The sequence below is a fragment of the Mus pahari genome, chromosome 23, assembly GCF_900095145.1.
Source record: "Mus pahari chromosome 23, PAHARI_EIJ_v1.1, whole genome shotgun sequence".
Taxonomy (NCBI): domain Eukaryota; kingdom Metazoa; phylum Chordata; class Mammalia; order Rodentia; family Muridae; genus Mus; species Mus pahari.
Genome location: NC_034612.1, coordinates 21,736,474 through 21,746,542, shown reverse-complemented (window position 1 = coordinate 21,746,542; position 10,069 = coordinate 21,736,474). Strand labels below are relative to the sequence as shown.

The following is a 10,069-nucleotide window of genomic DNA, read 5'->3' as shown; positions in this document are numbered from 1 at the left end:
AATGGAACATCAGCACCACATTCTCTTTTCTAAGTCTCAGAGATTGTTAGAGCCAGGGGTTAGGGAGGACTGCTTCTGGGCAGGGCATGGCTGCTCTGCTCATGAACTCACACCACTAGCTGGCTGCTAGAGTAGGAAACAGTAGGTTTTTTAAAAGATGAAGCTCCCAGTAGGTTGCCCATGCGCCAGTGGATGGCTCCACACCTACGCCTGTGTGGATGTCATTGTAGACTCAACAGGCTATACAAGGGGAGGCATGAAGTTGGGGAGGGAAGAATCTTGGAAGAGTGTTCGTACATTATATAAATTTATTAAAATTCTCAATGAGTGTGCTGTATAATGATTTTAGGGCTGGAGTGATGACTCAGCAGTTAGGAGCATTGGCTGCCCTTGCAGAGGACCTGGGTTTGGTTCCCAACATCCACATGAGAAGCTCATATCCACTTGTAACTTCAGTCCAGGAATCCTGGTATTTTCTGATTGTCTTTAGGATACCTGAGCACCTGTCTGCATATACTAAAGTGTGTGCACACGCACACGCACACGCACACACACACACGCACACACACACACACACATACACACATACTATAACATACAAATCTTTTTACAAAGTGACTTAGTTTCAAAGTGCCTTTTTGATAATTGTGGCCACGAAGCTCTCAAGTCAGTGTCACCTTGCGACAAACTGTCCCAGTGTTAGCATCTTAAAGCTACAGCCATTGATCATCTTGAAGTGTGTTAGGTCAGCCATCTGGGTATGCTTGGCTGGGTTCTCTGCTTAGCACTTTACAAAGCAGAAATCAAGATGTTAGCTAGGATGAGAGTGCATATGGAAGATGTAAGGAAGAACCCGCGTTTAGATCACCCTGACTGTTGGCGATCTTGAGTTTCCTGTGCGTGTAGGCTGAGTGTTCATCTCCCCTGCCTAACAGTTGGTCAGAATCTTTCTGTACTTCCAGAGGCTATTTTGGGAGAGTGGGGGGTGAGGAGGTGCTATAATATAGCCTTTCATTTTCAAAGCCAAGACCACCACATAAGGTTTGGCTTTTTCCTCAAGCCTCTCTGACATCCTCTTCTATTGCAAGCCACCAGCAACCCCTGCATTTAAGAGCATGCCAATTGAACCAGGCTATAGCAATCCTCTCCATATTTGAAAGTTAAACTGATTTGAGACTTCAATGATCTCTACAAGTTCTCGTCCCAGTAGCCTCCTTGGGGCAAGATCTTAGAGCATCACCTTTAGAAGTGCCTACCTCTGTTGCCTTCTTCTGAAACGATGGCATTTCTTTTTGTCACATTCAATTAGATCAGTGATGGACAACTAACTCAAGGTAGGTCAATTAGTGTATCTCGTCAGAAGTAACCCTCTCTGCGTAGGGCGTGGGGGTAGTTTCTTTTCTAATCAGGGAGGGACACTGGGGGAATTTTTAAAGGAGAGAATGACTTGTGGTGGTGTGGTGTTTGTGTATGTGTGTGTTTGTGTGCATATGCATACATGTGCTCTCTGTGTGTGTATATGTATACATGTATATATGTGTGTGCTGTGTGTGTGTTTGTGTGCATGTGTCTATGTGTGTGTGTTTCTGTGTGTGCATTGTGTATGTGTGTGTGCTGGGTTTGTGTTTGTGTGCATGTGTTACATGTGTATATGTGGTGTGGTGTGTGTGTGTATGTGTGTGTGTGTGTGTGTGTGTGTGTGATTAAAAAGCAGTGTTGAGGGCTGGAGTGATAGCTTAATAGCCAAAGTGCTCATCTTGCAAGCATGAGGATCTAAGTTCAATCCCCAGAACCTACATTTAAAAAGCCTGATGTGGTGGCATGTGGAGACAGGAGGGTGCTAGGGAGTCACTGGCCAGCTGGCCTAACCTACTTTTCGTTGAGTTTCATACCAGTGAGACTCTGTTTCAAAAAGCAAGGTAGATTGTGCCTAAGGAGTGTCACCAGAAGATGTCCTCTGGCCTCCAAATCTCCACACATGTGCGTGCATACACATATTGAGATTAGGGACACATTTGGGTGACTTGAAACAGATATCAGTGGATCCTTTTAAAATACTTAGTTTTGTGTAAGTGTGTTGGGTACCATAGGGTAATGAATAGGGTGTCATATCCCCTAGTGTTCTTCTAGCTATCTTATTTATTTATTTATTTATTTATTTATTTATTTATTTATTTATTTCAATAGATAAATCTTTTATTCTCCCAAAAGAGCCCAAGTTGTACTTGCAATCAGGATCTCATTTCTGGAGTCAGGAAACTGAGGCCTCCTCACTCGTCAGCCTGCTGCACGGTTCCCTTCTCAGACACATAGATGCCATCCAAAAACTTCCTGATGTCCTTGTTTTTAACTGTTGTGGCCTGCTGAATCAGGGCGGCTGAATTTGAAACAAGTTCAATGTCATTTCCTTCAAGGATTAACTCATCCTTCTGGGCTTGAGAGACGGAACAAGCAACACCTGTCCTCATCCGAACCCTGCGGATGGATTTCTCACCCAAGAAATTTCGGATTTCCACCAAAGACCCCTTCTCCTGGATAACGACGTTGATGGGGAAGTGAGCATACACAGACCGCATCTTGTAACGGAAGCCCAGTGTAACACCCTTGATCATGTTCTGAACATGACTGCAGATGGTTCTGACGGTGGCCAGTTCCTTTCTGTTACACCACCATGTGTCAACCTGGAGCCTTTTCTTCTTCTTTCCGAGAAGACTCAGCTCCACCTTAATGTGATTGAAGTCCCTCCGCAGAGTCCCCCTAGGGCCCTTCACGATGACTGTGTACCCCTTCAGAGTGATTTCGACCTTCTCAGGAATGTCAACCGTCTGGTTGCTGAGAATGGTCTTCATCCGCGCAGTAGATGGGGCCCTTCATTTATTTTTGCATCAGTCTAGAATCTCCACTCGCTGGATGATGGGGACCACATTTAAGATGTGCACCTTCCCTTTTCAGTGACTCTTCCCAGTAGCACACTCAGAAGTGTGTCTCTCAAGCAATTCTAAATGCAGTCACATTAACAGTGAAAGTCAACCATTACAACCTCGGAAATGGAGAGGAATGAAGACTTGGGTGCTCTGACATGAGCCAAGAATAAGATTATTGTTAATTAAGATCAGATTGTAACCATGGGTGTGTCTATGGGGGAGTGAGTTAGTGTGGGAGGTAGAGGGCTGGTGTCTGGTGAGCAGGTGAGAAAGTGAGCCGGAACATAGGTGAAGGGACAGTTTGTACATACGTTTGGCTTGGAATGCCAGAATATTGGTGGCAAATGGGTTTGTAGTGGGATAGGTATCAAATATTTTGTTCCCTGGTTCCTCACACACTGGAGTGTGAGTCCTTGGTGACAGGTAGTAGGGCCTTTAAGAAGTAGGGTCTAATGAGAGTTAATTAGTACCTTGTAGGGATTTACATTCTTAGAAAGGATTAATGATGGTCTACCAGGACTATGTTAGGTATCAGGGAACTGGATTGATTGTCACAGAAATGGGCTGTAAAATGAATTTGGCTTCCCCATCTCTGTCTTCCACTTTCTCCCTTGTTATGTGACCATTCATGCTTCCCATGCACACACACACACACACACACACACACACACACACACACACCAGTCATATATGCCTACCCACCACAAGGTATTCACATTAAGCCAAGGGTGGTGGCTGAGCTTTAAAATCCTTGATCCAAAATGTACCTCCTTTCTTTTTAAAGCAATCAGCCTCCTGTACTTTATTTTAGCAGCACAGAATGAATTAACACAAGGGGAGAACGTTAGAGTCACCCACACTGTAAGGCTACCAGGATGACCTCTATACAGTTCTGACAAGAACAGGGCAGAGAGCAGAAAGATTGGGCCGGGAGAGCAGAGGAATGGAAGGGAGAGCATTTTACTTAGTTTGAAAAAATACTGACATAACATATTTTGTATTGACTAGCCTTCTGCTCCCGCCTCTCTCTTACAGACACATAATATTTTTTCTCATTTTAATTGTGTTAAAATGTACAGAACACAAAATGCCCCATATCAATCTCTTTTATGCGTGTGGCTCACACGCATATTTGGGTGCATTCACATTATTCAACATCTGTCACCACCATCCATCTCTAGAACTTTCCATGTGCAAAATTGAAATCGTGACTGAGTAAATAACCCCCACGCCCATCTCTTCCCAGCCATTGCCGAACATGGGTTGATTTTACGTCTGTGAAGCTGACCTCTCTAGGTGCCTGCGTATCAGTGGAATTATAAGTATCTATGTGGATGGGCTTGTGTTGTCTTAATTGGTATAGTGCTCTTAGGTTTTATTCCTTCTGTAGCATATGCCAAATTGTACTTTATTTGTGGATATATAACATTCCACTCTATGCATATATCACAGGTTGTATATCTACGATAGAAATTCACCTGTTCTTTTCTCAGAAGCTCATGATGGGACTTGAAAGAGGCTATGGGTGGCACTTAGTCTGCTTAGTTCACGGGCTGTTACTTCCTTGGATGAGTCCATCTCTGCCACAGTGGTTTCCATACCCGGGAGACAATCAGCTCCTCAAGTAAACACTGGCAGCATCCTAGAGCCCAAGTGTGCACATCCGTGTGTGCATGTGTGTGTGCATATGCGTGGGTGTGTATGTGTGGGTGTATATGCGTGGGTGTGCATGTGCGTGTGTGCATGTGTGGGTGTATATGTGTGGGTATATATGTGTGGGTGTATATGTGTGTGCGTATATGTGTGTGCATATATGTGTGTGCTTGCTCCTGTGCATGCCCGGTGTCCACACTGAAGACAGGAGAGGGTGATAGATGCCCCAGAAGCTGAAGTTACAAGTGACGGGTGGATTGTGAAGGGGCCCATCATAGATGTTAGAAACCTAACTGAGGTCCTCTGCAAGGTCAGCAAATGCTCTCAACCATGGGGGCCATTGCTCCAACCCTAACTGGGGGATTTATAATAAAGGAACAAAGCATCAGCTCTTTCAGAACCATGGGCTCTCTCTCTGTTTGAATTTCTCTTCCACTGTGCGTGCGGGTGCATGTGCGCATATATGCATGGATGCTTCGCGCATGTGTGTGGGTTCAGGTATGTGCGTGTGCATTCATACGGAGGCCCAGTGTTGATGTCACAGATCATCCGTGACTCCTCCTGCACCTTATTCATTGAGCGTGACTTTCTCAGTGTAATCCAGAGCTCACTCATGTGGCTAGTCTAGCTTGCTCTGCAGATCCCCTGCCTCTCCCTTCCCAGGCTACAATTACAGACAGGGTACCATGCCTACTTGACATCTACATTATTTTCTGAATCTCTGAACTCCTCTTGTCTTAGAGGCAAGAGCCTGAACCCTCTCCTTAGGCCTTATCTGCTTGAATTTAATTCTGCATGGACCACACTTAAAAAGCTATACCAAACCAAAACCAAAACATGTATTCAACTAACTACCTCCAAAAAATAAATTACATGTATTCAGTTTTCTACCTCCGCAGCCAGTAAAGGACGAGACATTATTTTACATCTCAGGCTGGCTTGCTCGTTGTGTGGGTGCTGGGAATCAAACTCGGGTCCTCATGCTTTCATAGCAAGCAATTACCCTACTCAGCCACCTCCCTGGTCCCTGGCTGCTAACATTTTGATGCTCCATTCCAGGATACACCGCGGTCTCCGGCAATCTGTACACTTGGCCCCGGTTCCCCTGGATCCATGCAGAGATGCCTGCAATTTAGCACAATGTTTTTTTGGCTTCCATTGGGAGAACAAGATAAGAAGCGGCCAGCGGGAGAGCATTGCTGTGCTTTTTTGGTAAAGCGATGCTCTGCTCAGTTCAAGGGCTGCATTATTTTTAGCTCCTATTATTCCGATGAGCTCCTAATTGGTCACTGTGCCTTGATTCTTGATTCTCCCTCCTCCTTCGCGCCTCCCCCCTTCGCCACACTGGGTAATCATCCTAATCTTTATAAAGTGCACATTTCATCACGTGCAGCCTCCTGATTGCAATGCTTCGGGAGTTCTCTCTTGGTTATGGGATGCATTCCAAGCTCTGGGCTCTGCTCCATAACCTACAAGTTCTGCTATGGTCTGGCCCTGGCCTGTTTCCTCAGAATGTTCCCTTCTAGTCTGCACTGCAGACTGCACTTCCCTACGCATGCTCTACCCTTCTCACCATCCCTTGCCTCCCACCTGGTCTTCCTTCTGCTTCCTTTCTTGGTTTGCCTAATCCTATGCTGCTTCCAAGTTTGATTGGAGGATACCTCATTCTGGGAGAATATGCTTCTAGCTCCCTGCCACGGCTTATTCTCTGAGTTCTCCTCTCTTGGTTATGTGTTACTATCATGAACTCATTCAAAACCATTGCATCTCTCTGTGCTATGGCCTTGAGACAAGAGTTTCTCACCAAATGGGAAGTTTACTATTCTCTCACTAGGCTGGCCAGCCAGTAAACACTCAGGATCCACATGTCTCCACGTTCCCCCAATACTGGGGTTGCAGGCACTTGCAGTAATGCCTAGCTTTTTACGCGTGTTCTAGGATGTTTCTCACAGCTTTGTCTATAAACTTGTGCACCCTCCTCTAGGCTGTAAGTATGGGATAGGGCAGGTTTGTGCATCTATATGTAGAACAAGCTTGCCTGCTACTGCAGTTTGGATATGGAATGTTCCTAATATGGAATGTGATAAAATGTTGATCATCAGCTGGGAGACATAGCTCAGTCAGTAAAAGTAATTGTCATGCAAGTCAGAAGACCTGAGTTCAATATCCCAGGGCCCACATTAAAAAGCTGAGCATGGGAACACACATTTGTAATCCCAGGGATGGGTGGTGAAAGCAGACTGACTCCAGGAAGCTCAGTGACCAGCCTGGCCTATCTGTGGAACATTCAGGCCAAAGAGAGAGCCTGTCTCAAACCAAAGGTGGAAGACATGTAAAGAATGACATTTGATGTTGTCTTCTGACTCATCTATCCCCCCTCTTATACACACACACACACACACACACACACACACACACACACACACACACACACACACAGAGCTGATCTTCATCATTCAGGGACTTAATGAGAGCTGATTGGATTGTCGGAGTCCAGTCTCTTTCTTGTGTTTCTGTTTGACGGTGTCCTGGCTCACCACATGCTCTTATCATGGAAGTAAGGCCTCACTACTTGCTCCAAATCCTGGACCAATCAAACCTTCAACATTATGAGCCAAGGGAACCCCCTCCTCTTAGTGGACCTATAATAAACATTGAAAACTTTCTTCAGTGCTACAGATGTGAGCCTCATGATTTCATTTCTAGAGTTCCCTCACAATGAAAGATCTGTCTGTCCATCCTGAGTGGTAGAAGACACTTGTACTCTTGACTACATCATTTGTATATGTGTGTATGTTTATATGGTTGTGTGCTTATATATGTGTGCATATTTGTGTGGATGCCAGGGGACAAGCTTGTGTTTTGTTTTTTTTTCTTTGTTGTTGTTATTCTGTTTGCTTGGTTTTTTAGTAGTTCAAAATTTTTGATTTAATTTAAATTATTAGTATTGCTGTTGTTTGGGTGTGTGCCATGGCACTCTTATGGGAGTCAGGGGACAACTTATGTGAGTCAATTCTCTAGTTCTAGCATGTGAGTCTTGGGATTAGAACTAAGGTCATCGGGCTTGGCAGCAACCACCTTTACCTGCTGAGCCATCTTGCCAGCCCAAAGTCAGTTCTAGCGTTATTTTTCTTTTTATTGGCAGTACTGGGGATTGAACATATAGCCTCATGTATGAGAGGCAAGTGCTTCAGGACAGAGTTACAGTTTCAGTTCTGCCTTGTTTTTTTTTTCTGAAACAGAGTCTCTAAATGGCTTGGGATACACCATATAGGCTAGACTGGCTGGCCAGGTAGCCCCAGGACTCTGCCAACCTCCACTTCCTCAGGATTGGGGTTTTAAGTGTGTGCTACCACACTGAACCGTTCTATGTGCGTTCTGAGGAGAGAATGCAGCTCCTTATATTTGCACAGCATCTCACCCTCCAAGCTTTTCCCCATTCCCCTGAGAAATATTTTCCCAACTGTTTCGTTTTGGTTTTCAAAATTCTGTGTCATCATCCAGAGACTTACGGGTCCTGATCTTCAAGGCTCAGATCTCAGTTTTCAAAGCAGTAGTTCAGCTCTTTGACATTGTTGATGATTTACTTATGCTTAAAATGAAAAAAAAAAATCACAACAAGAGTTAAGGTATTCTAAAAAAAAATGTGCATGAAAATAAAAGATGAATCAATGTGTGTATAAATCCATGTTCAGTACTAAGGGAAAATGGTTTGACCTCCTGATATGTAAGTGCATTTGTATGTATGTATGTATGTATGTATGTATTGTCTGCGTGTATGGGGAAAGATGTGAGACAGCACAGAATAGACATTGTGCCCCATGTGTCTGTGTGTCTGTCTGTATGATATATGCCAGTATGTCTGCCTTTGTGGGCACATGTGGAGACCAAAGGTTAACATGGAACAATTAGGTGTGTTTTTTGATCATCTCTCACCCAGTTTTTGAGACAGGGTCTTTCACTGAACCTTGAGCTTGTTGGTTGATTAGTCTGGAAGACTAGAAGACCCTGGAGATGGCTCTGTTCCTGTTGTCTCAGCGCTGTGGTTATAGGCATGTGCCTTCCCACTTGACTTCTTATGTGGGTGCTGGAGATCTGAAGTCAGCACTTTAGTAACTGAGTCATCTTTTAAGAGCCTACACTAGAAACTTTACGGGTACCATGGACTAAGCTTGGATAACTTAGACAGAAACTGACTTAACTGGTTTCAGTTGATAGTAATAATTAAAGAGACCCCACAGCTAAAAGCGAGGTCATGGCCTAGATTTTCAAAGCCAGGAAGACATTGACTGAAAATCCATATGACAAGAATGGCATGTGGTGGCGATGAGATAGTTCCTCCAGTGACATGTTTCCATTTCCTGGCCCAGGTCATACAGCTCAGAAGTCTGGATGTCACACAGTGACAGCTGACAAAAATAAATGTATTGATGGACTGATCAACCAGTTCTCCAACTGGGAGACAGAGGGAACCTGTGAGATGAGGGAGGAGGTCTCTGACCAAGTCCTTGAATTGGTTCTCATAAAAATTTGTCATCACTTCACTATAAGCTGGGTTTTCATCCACTGCTATTTGTTTAGAGAAGTCTTCAAATATTGACTATAAAATCCCATTGATCTTTTGAAAGATTTCTTTTTCTTCTTCTCCTCCTCCTCCTCTTCTCCCTCTTCTTCCTCTTCCTCTCCTCGTCCTCCTCCTCCTCCTCCTCCTCCTCCCCTTCTTCATTTTCTTCTTTGCCTCTCTCCTCTCTCTAATATGCACACATGTATACAAGTGCCTGCAAAGACCTGAAGAGGACATCAATTTCCCCTACAGTCTGTTTTGGGAACTAAATTCTGGTCCTTTGCAAGAGCCATAGGTCCTCTTAACCATAACCATCTATCTAGCCCCTGGCCATTCATTTTTATAGTGTTAAAGTTAGGTCAGAAAATGTAAAATAATAGAGTACTGTCATAGAAAGGCATGGTGCAGTAAAAAGTGCCATTCAGAGGACCTAACAGAAAGGGATATCTCCGTGATATTTCAGTAGAGGCAAGGATGTGTGCTCTGCCCCAAGTAGGGAGAAAAAAAAAAAAAAAAGAACACAACAAAGAACATCCCATAAACCAGGGGCAGTGACTTCTGTTTTAGTTATGTTTCCTGTTGCAGTGATTAAAAAAAAAAAAAAAAAAAAAAAAAAAAAAAAAAAAACCCTGACAAAAGCAACTACAAAAGAAAGAAAGGCTTTATCTTGGCTGACAGTCTGCGGGTACAGTCCATCACAGCAGGGAAGGCATGGTGGCAGGAGCACAAGGCAGCTGCTCACATTTCACTCACAGTCAGGAAACAGAGAGTGATGAACGCTGGTGCTCACCTCACTTTCTCCCTTTTAATCAGCTGGTGGCCCTAGCTCAGAGAATGTTGTTTCCTACCATCTCGATTAACCTAATCAAGACAATCTCTCATAGGTATTCCCAGAACCCACCCGACCTAAATCATTCTTGGCAGAGGT

The 10,069-nt window shown here is 44.2% G+C and overlaps 1 pseudogene across 1 annotated transcript; it reads right to left on the bottom strand.

The window, feature by feature from the left end:
• Positions 1 to 2,184: 2,184 nt before the first annotated feature.
• Positions 2,185 to 2,849, bottom strand: LOC110312988 (annotated as a pseudogene). The gene has a single exon (XR_002380079.1). The product of XR_002380079.1 is annotated as a 60S ribosomal protein L9 pseudogene (transcript).
• Between the last annotated feature and the right edge of the window lie 7,220 nt (positions 2,850 to 10,069).